At 45.7% G+C, this 20,105-nt stretch overlaps 1 pseudogene; it reads right to left on the bottom strand.

Annotated features, from left to right (window-relative positions):
* Positions 1–6,760: 6,760 nt before the first annotated feature.
* Positions 6,761–6,878, bottom strand: LOC126482682 (5S ribosomal RNA; annotated as a pseudogene).
* Positions 6,879–20,105: the final 13,227 nt, after the last annotated feature.

A 20,105-nucleotide genomic window follows, 5' to 3' on the forward strand; every position in this document is an offset into this window, starting at 1 on the left:
GACCGTAGCAGCAGCGCGGTTCCGGACTGAAGCGCCTAGAACCGCTTGGCTAGACTGGGCGACAGTTGGAGCTAGACGTGTGGGACTTTCCATTTCGGAAATTGGTAGGGAAATCAGTATTCTGAGATCCACAGTGTCAAGAGTATGCCGAGGATGCCAAATTTCAAGCAGTATCCTCACCACAAACAACACAGTGGCCGACGGCCTTCACTTAACGACCGAGAGCAGCGGCATTTGTGTAGAGATGGCAGTGATAACAGACAAGCAACTTCGCGTGAAATAACCGCAGAAATCAACGTGGGACGTGCGACGAACATATCCATTAGGTCAGTGCGACGAAATTAGTCGTTAATAGGCTATGGCAGGAGACAAAGCATAAGACCGACGCGAGTGCCTTTGCTAACAGCACATCGTCTGCAGCGCCTCTCCTGGTTTCGTGACCATATCGTTTGGTCCGTAGACGACGGAAAACCGTGGCTTGAACAGATAAGTCCGGATTTCATTTGGTGAGAGCTGGTGGTAGGGTTCCAATGTGGCGCAAACCCGACGAAACCATGGAGCCGGCCGGTGTGGCCGAGCGGTTCTAGGCGCCTCAGTCTGGAACCGCGCGACCGCTACGGTTGCAGGTTCGAATCCTGCCTCGGGCATGGATGTGTGTGATGTCCTTAGGTTAGTTAGGTTTAAGTAGTTCTAAGTTCTAGAGGACTGATGACCTCACATGTTAAGTCCCATAGTGCTCAGAGCCATTTGAACCATTTTTAAACTATGGACCCAGGTTGTCAACACGGCACTGTGCGAGCTAGGGTGATGGCTTTATAATGGTGTGGGTTGCGTTTACATTGAATGAATTGAATCCTCTGGTCCAACTGAACCAATGATTGACTGAAAAGGTGATGTTCGGGTACTTGCAGATCATCTGCAGCCATTCGTGGACTTCATGTTGCCAAACAACGATAGATTTTTTATTGATGGCGGTGTGACATGTTACTGGGCCACAATTGTTCGCTATTGGGCTGAATAACATTCTACTCAATTTGAGTGAATAATTTGGCCTCCCAGGTCGCCCGACAGTAATGGGACATGATCGAGAGGTCAGTTTGTTGCACAAAATCCTGCACCGGAAGCATTTTCGCAGTTGTGGACGGCTGTAGAGGCAGCGTGACACTGTATTTCAACTGGGGACCTCCGGTGAGTTGCTGCACTACACCGCGTAAAATGAGATCCGTCGCGTAATTAGGAGGTATCCTGTGAGTCTTGTCACCTCGGTGCATTATCGTGACAGAGGTACATCTCCACGGTAGCCAGAATCAGGCGCGACTGGGCGCTCCACGGAGCGCTGTCGCGGCCCACGCACGGCAGCGCTGGCGTGCGGCGTGTTGTTTCATTATCAGCGCGCGCGGCCGCGGTACGTCTAATAAGGCCGTTGTCCGCTGTCCGCGGAGCGTGATTTAGCTGTGCGCCCAGATATATGACCGACAAACTAATCGGCGTAACAAGGCAGCACGTTGTAATTAGCGATTACCATACACTTTTATTTGCTCCCTTCACAGAATTTGCGCACTTGTTTCATTTTACGTTAGCATGTCCGTACTTCCCTAGCTCACTACCTACTAGATGCGTCAACCTTGCAACCCTTCAACGCTAGATATGTAACAAATACTTTTGTTAGACGTTCGTCCGTTACCATGAAACGAATTATTAAACACACAGACGATGATTCTGTGTAATGTATTCTGTCTTTCAGTTAAACTGCTCTGAACGTTACTCTTATATCAGTTCTATTACGATGTAACTAACCTTTCCGAGTGTAAATTATTGAATTAATGGCTTCGTAATCTACAAAATACAGCCGGGCGTTTTTCCTAGTCTCGATCACAAACACAAACTCATTGTCATGCGCACGTCTGGCCAGTCATCTTTCCCTACTGCTCTGTTCTTTTCCTCCTAGTCCTCGCTTCCACCTATTTCCTTATCTTTCCATCACAGAAGTTCAATTTGTTATCTCACTTTCTTTTTGATAACTTGTTGATATTTTTAGCTCGTTCATTTATTACCGAGGCTTAATTATTTTAAATTGTTCATCTTCGAGAAACAACTGTCCTGATTTATTGATGCAATCCTAATTATTGTTCATGTTGTTGGCAGTAGTCTATCTTTGTTGATACTGTGGGGAACATTCTGTGTTAGCACGCCATAATTGCACAAAATAAGTGGTACAATAAAAACTGATTTCATAATGAAGTATATCAGACTAAAATTAGGTTTACTGCTAAATAGTTAACAATAATAATAACAACAACACTGCCAGACCAATATACATGTCAAACACAGGTGACAGTACAACGACTTTGTGGAGAGCACTACCTTTCACAATCTAAACAGGGCTGCCATATTCTGAATCGTTTAGCGACTGCTAATGACAAATATATCATGTAACTTTGATGCTGCTACTAAATATAGTTAAATTAACCACACAGATTCTACTGTGTAATTTTTTATAGTCAACTGGCAGCCTTGGGAGAGCCAGCCGTGACAAAAGTCTTTCATCTGGTGAGCAAGATGCATGAGACAGGCGAAATGCCCTCAGACTTCAAGAAGAATATGATAATTCCAATCCCAGAGAAAGCAGGTGTTGACAGATGTAAAAATTAGCGAACTATCCGTTTAATAAGTCACAGCTGCCAAATACTAACGCGAATTCTTTACAGACGAATGGAAAAACTGCTAGAAGCTGACCTCGGGAAGACCAGTTTGGATTCCGTAGAAATATTGGAACACGTGAGGCAATACTGGTCCTACGTCTTATCTTAGAAGATAGAATCTAGCATTTGTAGACTTAGAGAAAGCTTTTGACAATGTTGACTGGAATACTCTCTTTCAAATTACGAAGGTGGTAGGGGTAAAATACGGGGAGCGAAAGGCTGTTTACAATTGGTACAGAAACCAGATGGCAGTTATAAGAGTCGAGGGACATGAAAGGGAAGCTGTGGTTGGGAAGGGAGTGAGATAGAGTTGTAGCCTCTCCCCGATGTTATTCAATCTGTATATTGAGCAAGCACTGAAGGAAACAAAAGAAAATTTCGGAGTAGGTATTAAAATCCATGGGGAAGGAATAAAAACTTTGAGGTTCGCCGATACATTGTAATTCTGTCAGAGACAGCAAAGGATTTGGAAGAGCAGTTGAACGGAATGGACAGTGTCTTGAAAGGAGGATATAAGATGAACATCAACAGAAGCAAAACGAGGATAATGGAATGTAGTCGAATTAAGTCGGGTGATGCTGAGGGAATTAGATTAGGAAATGAGACACTTAAAGAAGTAAAGGAGTTTTGCTATTTTGGGAGCGAAGTAACTGATCATGGTCGAAGTAGAGAGGATATAAAATGTAGACTTGCAATGGTAAGGAAAGCGTTTCTGAAGAAGAGAAGTTTGCTAACATCGAGTATAGATTTAAAAGTCAGGAAGTTGTTTCTGAAAGTATTTGTATGGAGTGTAGCCACGTATGGAAGTGAAACATGGTCGATAAATAGTTTGGAAAAGAAGAGAATAGAAGCTTTCGAAATGTGGTGCTACGGAAGAATGCTGAAGATTAGATGGGTAGACCACATAAATAATGAGGAGGTATTGAATAGGACTGGGGAGGAGTTTGTGGCACAATTTGACTAGAAGAAGGGATCCGTTGGTAGGACATGTTCTGAGGCATCAAGGGATCACCAATTTAGTATTGGAGGGCAGCGTGGAGGGTAAAAATCGTAGAGGGAGACGAAGAGACGAATACACTAAGCAGATTCAGAAGGATGTAGGCGGCAGTAGGTACTGGGAGATGAAGAAGCTAGCTCAGAGTAGAGCAGCATGGAGAGCTGCATCAAACCAGTCTCAGGACTGAAGACCACAACAACAACAACTACTATAATATCATCTTCTAGAACATTGTATATTATCTCTTCTTTGTGCTACTGCTGTCTTATCTAAATATTAACAAAGTATCCCCTTGGCTGTCTTTCGAGCATTTCTACGTAAAAATAAAAAATAAAATAGAGTGTTTAAAACAGCTTTGTGTATTACTCATGTGCTGCCTCGTAAATTTTCTCCTTTCTACCCATTTTGAAATTCCGATATGAAGGTCAGTTTATAAACACAATGAAAGCAGTACCCAAACATAAAGAATGAAACAGAGGTAGAAGTGAAACACCGGAAAATACCCTTTTTAACAGCAAATTAGCTAAAAGGCGAATTTAAGTATTGTTAAACATTAAGTTACGTCACTTGTTACCCATAAGGCAGGGTCCGACACAAAGAATTTACTGAATAAAGGGAAATACGGAACATCTATCAAATAACGTCCCATCTGCCCACATATGAAGAAACTAGTAATGCTTTAGAAAGTGTAATCGTCATATTTTTTAAATCGAGAGACTAATATCACAGTGTAACACACTTAGTTACCGCACTGCCGGCCGCGGTGGTCTAGCGGTTCTGGCGCTGCAGTCCGGAGCCGCGGGACTGCTACGGTCGCAGGTTCGAATCCTGCCTCGGGCATGGGTGTGTGTGATGTCCTTAGGTTAGTTAGTTTTAAGTAGTTCTAAGTTCTAGGGGACTTATGACCTAAGATGTTGAGTCCCATAGTGCTCAGAGCCATTTGAACCATTTTAGTTACCGCACTACTGTTCGTCCCTGTTATACTATGCGACAGCAGCGTTCCAAGTGGCCAGCAAACTACACTTCTCAATACGATATCGGTCTGTGTGAATAGTATCGTTTATGCTTATCTGTAACATGGTTTTTGCTATGGGGAACGTATGTAGTGCCATAAAAATTGACACTGACTAAAAAATGACATCATATTTCTTTTTGTTTTTTTGTTTCCTATGAGCGATGGGTGGTGTGAATTGAAGCATTACAGAACAGTATTTACGATTATCTTGTACAGGTATTTATTGAAGAATATCGATTTCTTTAAACAAGGCAAATAAACAGCCGAAGTGCTAATCTTTGGGAGCTTCTAATCCGAAAATGTGGGACGTAGGAAACTTGTATCGAATGCAATACCCTACGTTATTTAAACTACCAAATACGCCACCACAACTATAACTGGACGGAAAACCACACAGTCGTGATAACAAAACGTCAAAAGTAATCAAACTGTTTCTCAACACAGAGGAAACCAATTCCTCTACTGCTGTCACATGTGAGCCGCAAAGGACAAGAATCTTCAACAACTCCGCTTTTGAAGCAAAAGTAGTTTCATGTACAAAAATATTCGTCGGTTGGAAAGTCGAGTGAAGCTTAAGAATCTGCGAATCGACTGTTACTTTCAAGGAAAGTGCCTATCATAATAAGAACAGACACCAACAAATGGTTCAAATGGCTCTGAGCACTATGGGACTTAACTTCTGAGGTCATTAGTCCCCTAGAACTTAGAACTACTTACCCCTAACTAACCTAAGGCACCACACACATCCATGCTCGAGGCAGGATTCGAACCTGCGACCGTAGCGGTCGCGCGGTTCCAGACTGTAGTGCCTAGAACCGCTCAGCGACTCCGGCCGGCAGACAACAACAGAAATACATGCTCCTCATACATGAAATATGTTAACTTTCTCTTGATTTCAGTGCAATTGTACACACATTCGAAAGTATTTCTTCCTGAATATGAATCAGTGACTTTCAGTTGTTATTTCGAGAGGATTCACCTCTTTGAATATTTAAGTAATGCTTGACACACAAAAATATAACAACTATTTTGTTAATTATGTAGAAAAATAGTTAAAAGAAGACATTAATCTTACTACTTTCTTGCCGACATGTGCAGTACTGTCGTTCCAATTGTCAGACGGTAATAACTTTCACAGCAATGTGTCGCGGACTGTGTATGTTAGCCTGTGCTAATACGAAATAAATTATTATCCGGCTGCCAGCCAAATCAAGTGATTAAAATACCACGAGCTTTCGAGAAAGAACTCGCTGGTGATTGTCAGGTGCGGTGACCGCAGACAGGCTGCTGGTGTACTCTACCTGCTGGAAGTGACTTCACTGGTGTCCGCGGTATCGCTGTACAGGGCATACGTTGACTCCGCGTCTGATGCGTGGTCGCAGGATACCAGCCCGCGCTGAGCTCTAGGCCTCTGTCTCTCTTACGGGAGTTATCAAAGTTCGGAGTGGCGTCTTTAATTACACAGTTCCATAAACCGTTAGGGTAAGCCACAGCAGAGATTTCGTCAAATTTGATCCGGTGACCGTCTTCTACGGCATATTCATTTTAATCAATTGATGCGGCTGGAAGGCCGAAAACGTTTTGCTCAGTGTTACCGCCTCAGGATTCTGCGTTCTTACATTAAGAGACTAATATGATGATGCGATCTTCGATAAATATCAGGTAGATCTCTTCCCAAAAAAATACTACGGGAGAGGATGAACAATGGTGAACCAAAACAGAGATGTCTGAAACTACCAGGAATTAATGATGTGCACTCTAAGATAAAACACGGCGCACCACGATGGAATTATCCTAATGAGATGAAGAGCAGTAGATATGAATACATACGTGTAAAAAAAAAAATCACTCCGTCTTCAGGCCGCAAGTGGCCTACCGGGGTCATCCGACCACCGTGTCATCCTCACTGGAGGATGCGGACAGGAGGGGCGTGGGGTCAGCACACCGCGCTCCCGGTCGTTATGATGGTATTCTTGACTGAAACCGCTACTATTCGGTCGAGTAGCTCCTCAATTGGCATCACGAGGCTGAGTGCACCCCGAAAAATGACAACAGCGCATGGCGGCCTGGATGGTCACCCATCCGAGTGCCGACCACGCCCGACAGCGCTTAACTTCGGTGATCTCACGGGAACCGGTGTATCCACTGCGGCAAGGCCGTTGCCTTGAATAGATATGTATAGACAAACAAATCATTGCAGTTCCAGAAAAATTGGACGATTTATTCAAGAGAAGAGCTTCACAATTGAGCAAGTCAATAACATGTTGGTCAACCTCTGGTCCTTACGAAAGCATTTATGTCGCTGATTGATAGAGCTGTTGGATGTGCTTCTGAGGATTATCTCGTCAAATTTTTTCCAATTGGCCTGTTAGATTGTCAAAAACCCAAGCAGATTGGAGAGCACTGCCCATAATACTCCAAACGTTTTCAGTTGAGGGAAGATCAGGAGACCTTGCTGGCCAAGCTAGGGTTTGGCAAGCTCGAAGACAAGCAGTATAAACTCTCTCTGTGTGCGGACGGGCATTATCTTGCTGGACTGTAAGCCCAGGATGGCTTGCCTTGAAGTGCAACTAAACGAGGCGAAGAATATCGTTGGCGTACCGCTTTGCTGTAAGGGTGCCGCGGATGACAAGCGAAGAGAGTCTTGTTATGAAAAGAAACTGCACCCTAGACCATCATTCCTGGTTGTCAGTCCGTCAGCTGGGAGTCAGGCAGATTGATATCCCACCACTGTACGGGCAGTCTCCAGATACGTCTTCGACCTGGAATCTGACTGGAGTAAAATTGTATTCAGTGATAAGTCCCGCATCGAACTGAGCCCCAATGACCAGCGAAGAGGTGTCTGGTGACGCCCTGGAGAGGTGAGGGATACCAACCCGACCGTCGCCTGCCATATGGCCGGACAACCAAGAGTGGTTTGTCTGGGTCGCCCTTCAGTTGTTATTCGCACCCGTCTTATAGCACAGCGGTACTTAGTCGATGTTCTATGCCCCGTTTTGTTGCCCCTCATGGCAAGCCATCCTAGGATTACAGTTCTCACACGACTAGAGTTTCCACTGCTCGTCTTTGGCGTGACAAATCCTACCTTTGGGATCAAGGTCGCCTGATCTCCTCCGAACTGAGAGCGTTTGAAGTGTTGTGACCAGGGCTCTCAAACATGCTAATGCGCCAACTGGATACAACTTGGCACGATAACTCTCCGGAGGACATCCAACAACTGTATCAATCAAAGCCAAGCCGTGTAACTACTTGCATAAGAACCAGAGGTGGACCGATTCGTTACTGACTTGCTCAATTCGCGAAGCTCTTCTCTTGAGTGAATCATCCATTTTTTTCAGAAACTGGATTGCTTGTCTGTATATGTACATCACATCTACCGATTTCTGTCCCATTCGGACAATTCCTTCATGATGCTCTGTGTTATACTGTATTTCGTTGGAAAGTAGAATTTACAACAGGTAGTAACGGAGGCTAATACTGAAGGAAGCCAAAGCCCGTACTGAGCCTTGGAGCTGTGCGGCCAGACGAGCAATCGAACAGCAGAAGACGAGGGCGCCGACCTCAGCAGCGAGCCATCCCGGACGCCCCTGCTGTGCCCGTTTGCAGCGGCGTGGGCTGTACCGCCGCCGCGGTAGCAGGTGGCGCAATTACCGCGCTGCGGCGCCGCCGTCGCCAGGCGTCGGCGTCGGCGTCGGCGTCGGTGCGGGCGCCGCAGCTGGCGCCGCGCTCCCGGGAGACGGCGTGACAGCTCAGCTCCCCAACCCCGCCCCAGGGCCGAGTGCTCTGCTTCATCAGCTGCCCCCGCATTAGCGCTATCCACCCCGGCGTGGGCTCACCCCTCTTCTGAACGGGACATGCAAACTACAATCGAGAGCGTCTCCGTCGTAGGCTCAAAACTGGTAGCACGTAAATACAAACGAGGGTGCATCGAAAGGTAAGTCACGGTAACTGATAAAATATTCTTTAAGATGTAGTCCACAGCTTTCATAAACGACATCATGTTATAGCCCGCAGACTTTAAATCTTATAACGGTATGTGAAACGCCTAAAATTTTAAATCTTATGTTGCTAACCGTTCAAGGTAAGGTACGTAACTTAATTGCATGTTTATCTAATTAACTCTTATATGCTCTGGAGCTTTCCCGCCGTATGTGTGTTTCGAAGATTCTCGAATGTGGTGGTGGATCCAATCGTTGAATGTCCACCTTCGACTATTGGATCCGGCAGAACACCCGAGAATCTTGGAAGCAATTAACTCTTCTACCAGCTGACATGCTGAAAGCCTTTTTATGGAGTCATGTAAAGGGAATTTAAAAAAAAAAAGTATTCCACTTTTCGGGTGGTGTTATATCGACAAAAAAGAGAGAAAATGTCCAGTAAACATGTGCTCTAAATGCGTACCTGTTCATCTTCGCTAGTGCGAAACATACTTCTTTTATTGCAAGCTCTTTGATATTATGGAGTAGTCTGAGTCGCACTTGCAGGATACGAGGGCAATCCAAAAAGTAAGGTCTCCTAGTCTTTTTTAAGTACATAGACCTGTTTATTTCTACAATGGTTTACATCAGTTTACAGCTTGAGCATTTAGCTACTTCTCTACATAATCACCATTTCTGTCGATGCATTTTTGTAGACGCTGTGGCAGTTTCTGTATGCCCATGTTATACCATCTCGCCGCCATCCTGTTTAGAAAGTTATGAACCTCTTCTTTCACCTCGTCGTCGGAGCTGAATCGCTGGGACCACAATTAACGCTGACAGGTACTGTGGGACTCTGAAAAAACTCAAACGGGCAATTCAGAACCGGAGAAGAGGAATGTTGAGCAAGGGCGTACACATTCTTCACGAGAATGTTTGCCCACACATCGCTCGGCAAACCGTTGCTTTCCTGCAACAGTTTCAGTGGAACATAATCACCCACTCACCCTACATTCCTGACTTGGAGCCCAGTGACTATCACCTGTTCCCTAGGTTAAAAGAACATTTGGCCGGGAACCATTCAGCTCCGGCGACGAGGTGAAAGAAGAGGTTCATAACTTTCTGAACAGCAAGGTGGCGAGCTGGTATGACATGGGCATACAAAAACTGCCACAGCGTCTACAAAAGTGCATAGTCAGGAATGATGTTTATCTCGAAAAATAGCTAAATGTTCAAGCTGTAAACTGATGTAAATCATTGTAGAAATGAACAGGTCTGTGTACTTATAAACAAATAGGAGAACTTACTTTTGGGATTACCCTCTTAGTTTGAGAGCCTTCAACTCCTTTTTGACCTTAATTGTATGCGATCGAATCTTGGAGATGCTGTAGGTGGAGAGGATGTTACTTGTTACATGCTTGGGAGTAGCAGCCCCAGCGGTTCTAGGCGCTTCAGTCTGGAATCGCGCGACCGCTGCTGTCGCAGTTTCGAATCCTGCCTCGGGCATGTATGTGTGTGGTGTCCTTAGATTAGTTAGGTTTAATTAATTCTAAGTTCTAGGGGACTGATGACCTCAGATGTTAAGTCTCATAGCGCTCAGAACCATTTGAACCAATTTTTTGAGTAACAGCCTCCTTCGTGCGGTTTAGTGGTTGGCACCAAGTTTTCTCAGCAGGTTCCAGCATTTTCTGATGAGCTGCGGAAGTATAAGGCTTCAACTTTTCCAGTCCACGGCAAGCGACGAGCTGCGTCGACAATGTGCCGATGTTCATCAGCTATTTCGCAGTCATTGTTCTCGCAAAACAGTTTGTACAGAGTTTCGCAGATTTCCGTCCATCCAGGTATATTGTATGTATTGTATTGTATGTTAACCGGAGGCCTAGAAACGACGGAGAGGCTCCGTCCCCGCCGCAGCCGCAGTGGTGCGCAACCCCACGACGACTACCGCAGCCCACTTCACCCCACCGCCGCCCCACACCGAACCCAGGGTTATTGTGCGGTTCGGCGCCCGGTGGACCCCGCACGAGGCGAGTGTAACTCCTATATTTGCGTGGTAGAGTAATGGTGGTCTACGCGTACGTGTATAACTTGTTTGCCCAGCAATCGTCGACATAGTGTAGCTGAGGCGGAATAAGGGGAACCAGCACGCATTCGCCATGGCAGATGGAAAACCGCCTAAAAACCATCCACAGACTGGCCGGTTCACCGAACCTCTACACATGTCCGCCGGGCGGATTCGTACCACGGAACAGGAGCTCCTTCCCGCCCGGAAAGCCGTGTATTAGATCGCACGGCCAACCGCGCGGGCTATCGAGGTATATACTCTTTTCGGAAACCCCTTGGGATACATTTCATTGTTTCGTACAGTGTAGCTCAAATTAACCTCTTGTATCTTGTGCTTATTGGTGGGTTTCAGCCCACACATTTGTCCACATTGTCAGAAAATGAAGAGAAGTCGGCTTTTTTAAAGTTCCATATAGGTCTAGGAAATGATACCTAATTCGAAAAACACTGGGCGACGGTGGCTGTGCGGCAAGTCGTCCAGGACTTTCCTTGACACTGGTAACGGCTGGCCATTGTTGTCAGTTGTGAGCCGTTCTCCAGGCACTAGAACAGAATTTACACCAATATTTAGCGGCAGAAACAAGGTCGAGGCTATGTTCTTCAGACCAGTCAACCACCATGTTCCATTTACATCGTTACGTTTATATTTACCTAGTCCAAGTTGAAATCGGACGGTTATGAGTATTTAGTAAATGTGCAGGTCACATAGTCTCTGATGGACATTCACAACAGTTATTTCATCAGGTCTGACAGTGGCTTCATTGATATTATTTGTTGTTCTGGTAGCAACTGTGTGGGCCTTCTCTATATCTTTCACAATGTGCGTTACTACACAATAAACCTTGTCGTATGGAGCACCAACTAAATAAAATCCAGGTATTTAACCTCTCAAAGCAAGCTACTTTACAGTTTATGCATGAGTTCCTGCGGTGGCTACCAAATAAATTTTGTTCTCATGTAGTCTCTTGTGTAGAATTTAGCATTTGGCTCTACTAACGAGTTCAGTTGAAACATTTTAACACAGGGACCAAATTTCCTGTAGAGATAGTTGCTCTACTTTGTCATATCGACTTTATGTGTGACGATGTAATGTATGACAGGATAATACTGGGATTTGCTGACGTCAGAATTGCTACTCGTTTGGAACCACCCAGGGGATACGTACAGCTTAGGGTATGCTGCGGACGTAACATCGCCTCTCTTAATACGGTGTCCGTTCATAGTAACAACGCTTCAGTCCGATGTCTTAGGGACTTACACACACTCCGACGAATTCCAGGTTGGTCACGGATGAGCTGGCAGGCACGCGTTCCTATAGTTTTTGTACATCATTATTGGGTCTTGCATACACAAAGATTTCAGTGTACCGACAACTAAAAACCCAAGGGATGAAGTTCAGGGGAACTAGCTTGCCTACGTGATGGGCCTACCCGACCAATCCAGTGCCGATTAATTATGTGTGAGGCGCAAATGAACCGTACTACATCATCCATGAACCAAATATGCTTACTCTATGATGATAAATGAAAACGTAAAACTACAGTATACACTGAAGAGCCAATGAAACTGGTAAACCTGCCTAATAACATGTAGGGCCTCCGCTAACAGGCAGAAGTGTCGCAACACGACGTGGCATGGACTCGACTAATGTCTGAAGTAGTGCTGGAGGGAACTGACACCATGAATCCTGCAGGACTGTTCATGAAACCGTAAGAGTACGAGGGGATGGAGATCTCTTCGGAGCAACACGTGGCAAGGCACCCTAGATATACTCAATTATGTTCATGTCTGGGGAGTTTGGTGGCCAGCGCAAGTCTTTAAGCGCAGAAGAGTGTTCCTGGAGCCACTCTGTACCAATTCTGGACGTGTAGGGTGTCGCATTGTCCTGCTGGATTTGCTCAAGTCTGTCGGATTGCACAATGGACATGAATCGATGCAGGTGAGCAGACACGATGCTTACGTAAGTGTCACTTGTCAGAGTCGTATCTAGATGTACCAGGGGTCCCATATCACTCCAACTGGAGAAACCCCACACCATAACAGAACGTCCAACAGCTTGAACAGTCCCCTGCTGACAGGCAAAAAAATGGTTCAAATGGCTCTGAGCACTACGCAACTTAACTTCTGAGGTCATCAGTCGCCTAGAACTTAGAACTAATTAAACCTAACTAACCTAAGGACATCACACACATCCATGCCCGAGGCAGGATTCGAACCTGAGACCGGAGCGGTCGCTCGGTTCCAGACTGTAGCGCCTAGAACCGCACGGCCACTACGGCCGGCTACTGACATGCAGGTTCCATGGATTCATGAGGTTGTCTCCATGCCCGTAAACGTCCATCCGCTCATCAAGTGTACACGAGTGGGCCTTCGGCTCTGGAAGGCCATACTGATGATGTTTCGTTGAATGGTTCACACACTGACACCTGTTGAGGGTCCAGCATTGGAATCTGCAGCAATTTGCGGAAGAATTGCACTTCTGTCACGTTGCACGATTCTTTTCAGTCGTCGTTGGTCCAGTTCTTGCAGGATCTTTTTTGTGGCCGCAGCGATGTCGGAGATGTTTTGCCGGATTCCTGATATTCACTGCACACTCCTGAAATGATCGTACAGGAATATCCCCACTTCATCGGTGCCTTGGAGATGCTGTGTCCCATCGCTCGTGCGTCGACTATAACACCACATTCAAACTCATTTAAATCTTGATAACATGCCATTGCAGCAGCAGTAGCCGGCCGCGGTGGTCTCGCGGTTCTAGGCGCGCAGTCCGGAACCGCACGACTGCTACGGTCGCAGGTTCGAATCCTGCCTCGGGCATGGATGTGTGTGATGTCCTTAGGTTAGTTAGGTTTAAGTAGTTCTAAGTTCTAGGGGACTGATGACCACAGCTGTTAAGTCACATAGTGCTCAGAGCCAACCAGCAGCAGTAACCGATCTGACAACTGCGCCAAACACCTGTCTTATATACGCGTTGCCGTCCGCAGCGCCGTATTTTGCCTGTTTAGATATCTCTGTGTTTGAATATGCGTGCCTATACCAGTTTTTTTGGCACTTGAGTGTAATTGTAATTCATTGTGCTACAGAACATTCGAGCTTTATGTAGCTGCCTGTTTGTGTATGGACGTGGGGTGTGCAATAGTGTATGTAAGCAAGCCTCTGGGCAAGTGACTGCGCCAGTTCACTAAAAGTCGAAATTGTTTCTATTACAACAGTCGTACTGCCCTGTAAACAGTTATTTTGAACTGTGCGGGTTGATATCGAAACTGTGTTATGTATGTGTACTAACATGTTTATTGATTTGTGTGACTGATTAGTCACATGTGTATGTGAATTAATGACCACTTAGACATAAGTGTAGGTAGGTGAGTACTCTTGCTAACAGTTAGTGCCTTGGTGGTTGGGTGTGATAGAGTAGGGAGTGCTTCGTGACTATGCTCCTCAATTTGTATCCTAGATCAATGAATATTTTCTAATATAAGAACGTGCTACTGTTGTGACTACTAAGGGCCGAGATTCATCTATGTTACATTTTAAATTTTATTTAGTTGCCCGTTGTAGGTCAAGATTGCGTGTTCTGTACTGGATAATATACACTCATGCTCATAAATTAACGATAATTGCAGAATGTGTTGCCACACAATGTGGCACTACACAAAACTGGCGCTAATAGCATAGGCACATAGGGAACACACACGACACAGATCTGTAAATCCACGGTATTGGTGATAAGTTGAGAAAACCGTCCCGAAATGCATGTGCTACAAAACGCCACTGTTTCCTGCGCTTGTACCCCGACATCAGTGTGGGATATGATCACCATGCACACCTACACAGGCTGCACAACGGGTTGGCATACTCTGGATCAGGTGGTCGAGCAACTGCCGGGGTATAGCCTCCTATTCTTGCACCAGTGCCTGTCGGAGCTCCTGAAGTGTCCTAGGGGTTCGAAGAGGTGCAGCGATACGTCGACCGAGAATATCCCAGATGTGCTCAATGGGGTTTAGGTCTGGAGAACAGGCAGGCCACTCCATTCGCCTGATATCTTCTGTGTCAAGGTACTCCTCCACGATGGCAGCTCGGTAGGGCCGTGCGTAATCTTCGATCAGGAGGAAGGTGGGACAAACTGCACCTCTGAAAAGGCGGATATACTGGTGCAAAATGACGTTCCGATACACCTGACCTGTTACAGTTCAACTGTCAAAGACATGCAGTGGTGTACGTGTACCAATCATAATCTCACCCTACTCCATCAAACCATGACCTCTATACAGGTCCCTTCCAAGGACATTAAGGGGTTGGTATGTGGTTCCTGGTTCACGCCAGATGAAAACCCGGCGAGAATCACTGTTCAGACTATACCTGGACTCGTCCGTGAACATATCCTTGGACCACTATTCCAATGACCATGAGGCTTTACGGGCTCTCCTGTGACCAGGGGTCAGTGGAATCCACCTTGCAGGTCTCCGTGCGAATATGCCATGTCTGTTCAGTCGTCTGGAGACTGTGTGTCTGGAGACAACTGTTCCAGTGACTGCGGTAAGGCCACGAGCAAGGCCACCTGCAGTACTCCGTGGCCGTCTGCGGGCACTGATGGTGAGATATCGGTCTTTTTGTGGTGTTGTGTACTGTGGACGTCCCGCACTGTAGCGCCTGGACACGTTCCCTTCCTGCGGGAATCGTTGCCATAATCTTGAGATCACACTTTGTGGCACACTTATTGCCCGTGCTACAACCTGCCGTGTTTGACCAGCCTCCAGTCACCCTAGTATTCTACCCCTCATAACGTCATCATTATGTGTTCTTTGAGCCATTTTCAACACACAGTCACCATTAGCACGTCTGAGAACGTCTGCACACTGACTCGCTGCAACGGACTCTGACATGCACCAACACACCTCTGCTGCCAGAGCCTCCGTGCGACGACCGCAGATCAAATGCACCGCATGGTCATATCCTGAGGTGATTTAAACCCGCAAATCGCACAGCAGAGCGTTGTTTCACCATGTATCAGCATTATCCTTAATTTATGAGCATGAGTGTACACTGCCAGAAAAAAATTTGTGCACCTCGAAAGACGACGTCAATTGTGATCCGATCACGATGTGTGCCAGCTGGGAACAGTAAATGTGGATAATGTTTTCAACGTCGTCCAGCGGCAGATAGAGTAGTGGCATAGCTACTAGAGCGCCCTCTGTTTCTATCCTTTCTACAGGGAATGCTCGCGGACAGAAGGCACAACGTGGTGCAAACGTGTGAAGCAAGCAGGCAGCCATGCCACGGAGACGCACTCGCGCTTGCTGCAGCCAACTGAGCGAGTTCGAAAGGGGCAAATTGTGGCCTTCGAAAGCCTGGACAGTCCTTTCGGAGAATTGCCACACAAGTTAGTTGCGCTGAATCAGTTGTGCAATCATGCTGGTATCAGTGGTCACGTGAACATTCTCACGCCCGTAGTGGAGGTTTTCTACGTCCATGCAGCACGGACGTTTGCCAGGATCGTCGTATTGTAAGCCAGCAGTGGCATATCGTACAGCACAGATGAGAGCGCTTGTGAGCGAGACGTGTCAACACGAACTGTTGTGAACCGGTTATCAGTAGTCGGACTGCGGGCATGCACACCTGTAGCCCGTCTTCCACTGACGCCACACCATCGACGTGCAGGGCTCGACTGGTACCGTAAGATGATCATTTGTAAGACGGAATGAAAGTGGATTCCGCCTGCACGCAAGTGATGGTCTTCTTGCATGCGACCTAGACCTGATGAGCGCTGTCTCGTAGAGTGCAGTCTCGCATGTCATACTGGCCCCACCCCAGGCCGTATGGTTTGCAACTCTCATTCACCTTTGGTGCTTCTGGAGGGGACGCTAACCAGCACTCGGTATGTGCAGAATGTTGTTAGACCCGTTCTTGTAACAGTAAGATGAAATGTTGTTCCAGCAGGGCAATGCTCGCTCACACACTGCCTGTGAAACTCAATGTTCTCTGAACCGGTCTCATCTCCAAGCGAGCACGTGTGGGGTATGACGGGACGAGAAGCGACTCGTGCGACTCGACAACCAACAACTCTTACAGAGCTACGTGAACAGATCGAGCAGGCGTCGTATAACATATCCCACGACAGTTTTCGCCATCTGTACGATCGACTTGACGCGAGAGTCAACTCCTACAACCCCCGCCTGTGAAGGGTAAACCACATTACTAATATGAGTGTTTCAGCATGGGTCGATACTCCAGAATCGCTGGAGCTATTGATATGAAAATGTAATCATTTAATGTATGTGTAGCCTGGCAGTCAAGGGAAGGCAGGATTCGGTTACGATTGTGGACGGGGCGGTAATCAGTTACTATTGGTTGCCTTTTACAGTTACACACAATTTATTTTAGACCAGTAATTCCAGACTCAACAATAAATAAAACATAGCACCCGTTATTAATGAAGGAATCAACAACTGTGTAAATAATAGTGTTTTCAGTGAGTTACAATTTAGCAAATCACTATTAAATACAGATATAGCAGATAATGTTTTAAAAGCAAGCCACTGTGATCTGGTTCAAATGGATCTGAGCACTATGGGAATTAACATCTGAGGTCATCAGTCCCCTAGAACTTAGAACAACGTAAACCTAACTAACCTAAGGACGTCACACACATCCATGCCCGAGGCAGGATTCGAACCTGCGACCGCAGCAGTCGCGCAGTTCCGGGCCACTGTGATCTGGCCAGAAGGCCTTACACGCCGGGAATGGGAATAAATTAAGAATTGTTCAAGACTCGCTGCAACTCACAAATTACAGGTATTGAAATATTAAGGCAAGTCGCCAAAAACACAGCAGAAGGCGTCACACACCAGGAATGGCAGTAAATGAGGTTTTAAGGCTTACTGCTAAAATACAATACCAAATTAGAATTTTAAGGTAAATGACCACAATCACGGTTGAAGGCCTTACAATACCAGGAGCGGCAATAATATAAAAAATTTAGAACCCTGCTGTAAAACAGCAAATACAATAGGAAAGGCTAATTAAAAAACAAGCAACTGATCACCAAACGGGTGAAATAAGATGATGGTAAAGTTTGTAACACAACCTTTAACATCCACTGAACGCTACACTGCTAGATTTATTCCAGAAGGCGACCAGAGCTATTAACTAGTCACATATAACCTTTAATGTAGGCATTACAAGGTATTGTAATAAATAATACAATAATAAAACACGAGGACCAGGACGTAAGTTTCTTAAAGGGTACAGTGCCTAAGTTTGCTCAATTACCTAGTACATCGTACGAGTTAAGGAAAAAGGGTTGCAAATTTCAGTGGGACGATACTCAGCAAATTGCCTTCCAGGGTCAGCAGAAGGGTATGGCTTGTGCACCTTTGCTGGCTATACCTGATTGTGCTCAAACGAACGCCTCATTGGGTGACATGGCAGCAACTGTCCTTCAGGAATGTCTTGAAGGAATAGGAATGGTATCCTACCCTTCTCGAGGACTGATACCATTAGAAAAGAATTATAAACGGCAGTCAAATGAAAATTAGACAAATGGAAAAAACCAGGTAAACTGTTTATTATTTCAAAAGTAATCGCCATATCTGTTAATGGATTTATCCCACTGTAAGAAAAAATGGTCAGTGCCTTCATAGAAAAATGTTTCTGGTTACCTACCGGACCGTAATTGTATCTTCGTCTTCTAGGCCTTCCGAAGTAAGCCGACGACCATGAATCTTTTTCTTCGGGGCTCCAAAAAAATATGGAAGCGCATGGGGAGAAATTGGGACTGTACGGAGGGTGTGTAACGGTTTCCCATTGAAACTTGTGCAGCGTAGTCGGAATAACCTTGGCAACATGGGGGACAGCCTGAACACAATAATACGTAGGGAAACACTGCTAAGCATGACTTTCCTACTCGCCTATATGCTGGACGTTGATATCCAAAACACTACCTTTGGGACGCAACAGAGAAGCGATTCTACGTGGCACGGATCAGACATGTCCTTTATAGGTTTCCCGAGAGATGTGGCACCACATGTCTAAGCACAGGCTACGCAGTTCTCTAAATTAGAGGGCAGTTTTTTAGTGTGCACAGAGTTAGCGGCAGATAGAATGCCACATTTGTTCCATCGGGTTCGGATCTGTTGAATTTTCTGGGCACGTAATCAACGTGATTTCACTAGTACGCTCCTCAAACCACTGCAGCACGATTCTGCCCTTGTTACCCTTCTGGAAGTTGAAGGAACAACAATGTTCACTTAGTTTACAGCTGTCTGGGTGCCTTCGATTACTAGCACATATCACACGGTAACCCAGTGTGAATGTCCCCCATAGCATCCGAGATGCTACTTCAGGCTGGTGTGAAATGTATGTGCCCAAAGGAAAATAATAAGCGCTAAAATGAAGATTTGGCCCTGTCTGACTACTTCCTGAAGCAGATCTTAGGATCTCTTAATTCTATAAATTACAATCTAAACATAAGTGAATGATGAAGGCAACTAATCCTACTAAATGATAAACATTGTTCCTGCTTATATATTTATTGTAGATTAAAAAAACCTTTATATTACAAAGTTTACATTTCCTAAGTAAAATTACTAATCAATTGCCCAACTCTGCCCCTTATTATGAGTGCGTGGTCTAATATCAATAACGCGAAATGAGTGACATATCTACGTACCAAACACTAGAAGACACTACTTTCAAAGATGGTCTACGATGGTGTGGAACCTCAGTGGAAATAAACTAACGTGATCACAGCTGTTCCGCTTTTATAGCCGTAATAAGCTGGAGCAGTTTGCGATATCACCGTATGTACTGCGTCCGGTGCGTCGAAGTGAAGGTTTTGCTACTTGTCTGCGACGATGGAAAAACTCCAGCTACAAATAAACTGTTTCAAACACTAGGACGGCAAAAGGCGGTCCTCTGACTAATATACTCTGATACTGTCTTCTCTCTGTGTTCTAAAGACGAGAAACGCGAACTCCCAGCTACAAGGACGGAATTTAGATAACGTCTCAACGTGAGTATAGACAGAAGAAGTGCTCTCAATCATGGAACGCTGCGTACTCAACGACGACTTCCAACCCGGAGGTGAAGGCCGGAATCGTATAGGTTCGCAACAGTACAGTGCCTAACTGTTCTAACTATAAACTCTCCTGAGAACAAAGACAGCAAGTCCGTCAGTACTAACAAAGCTGACATCAAGCGACTGTCACACACGGGCGCTCACAATGGAAGACCTCGTCTCTCCACTGCTGGCTCCCCAGCAAGGCTCCGCTCCCCACCATCGTAATTCCGAAGACGAATCATATTCCCGAAACCACGGAATATTCCCCCTTTCTACAGAGCCTTCCGAACGCCGAACAACCATATTTTAGCCTTTTGTCGTCCAACGCGGAGAGCCTGCGAGGAAAAACCTA

This window comes from Schistocerca serialis, chromosome 5, assembly GCF_023864345.2.
Source record: "Schistocerca serialis cubense isolate TAMUIC-IGC-003099 chromosome 5, iqSchSeri2.2, whole genome shotgun sequence".
Classification (NCBI taxonomy): domain Eukaryota; kingdom Metazoa; phylum Arthropoda; class Insecta; order Orthoptera; family Acrididae; genus Schistocerca; species Schistocerca serialis.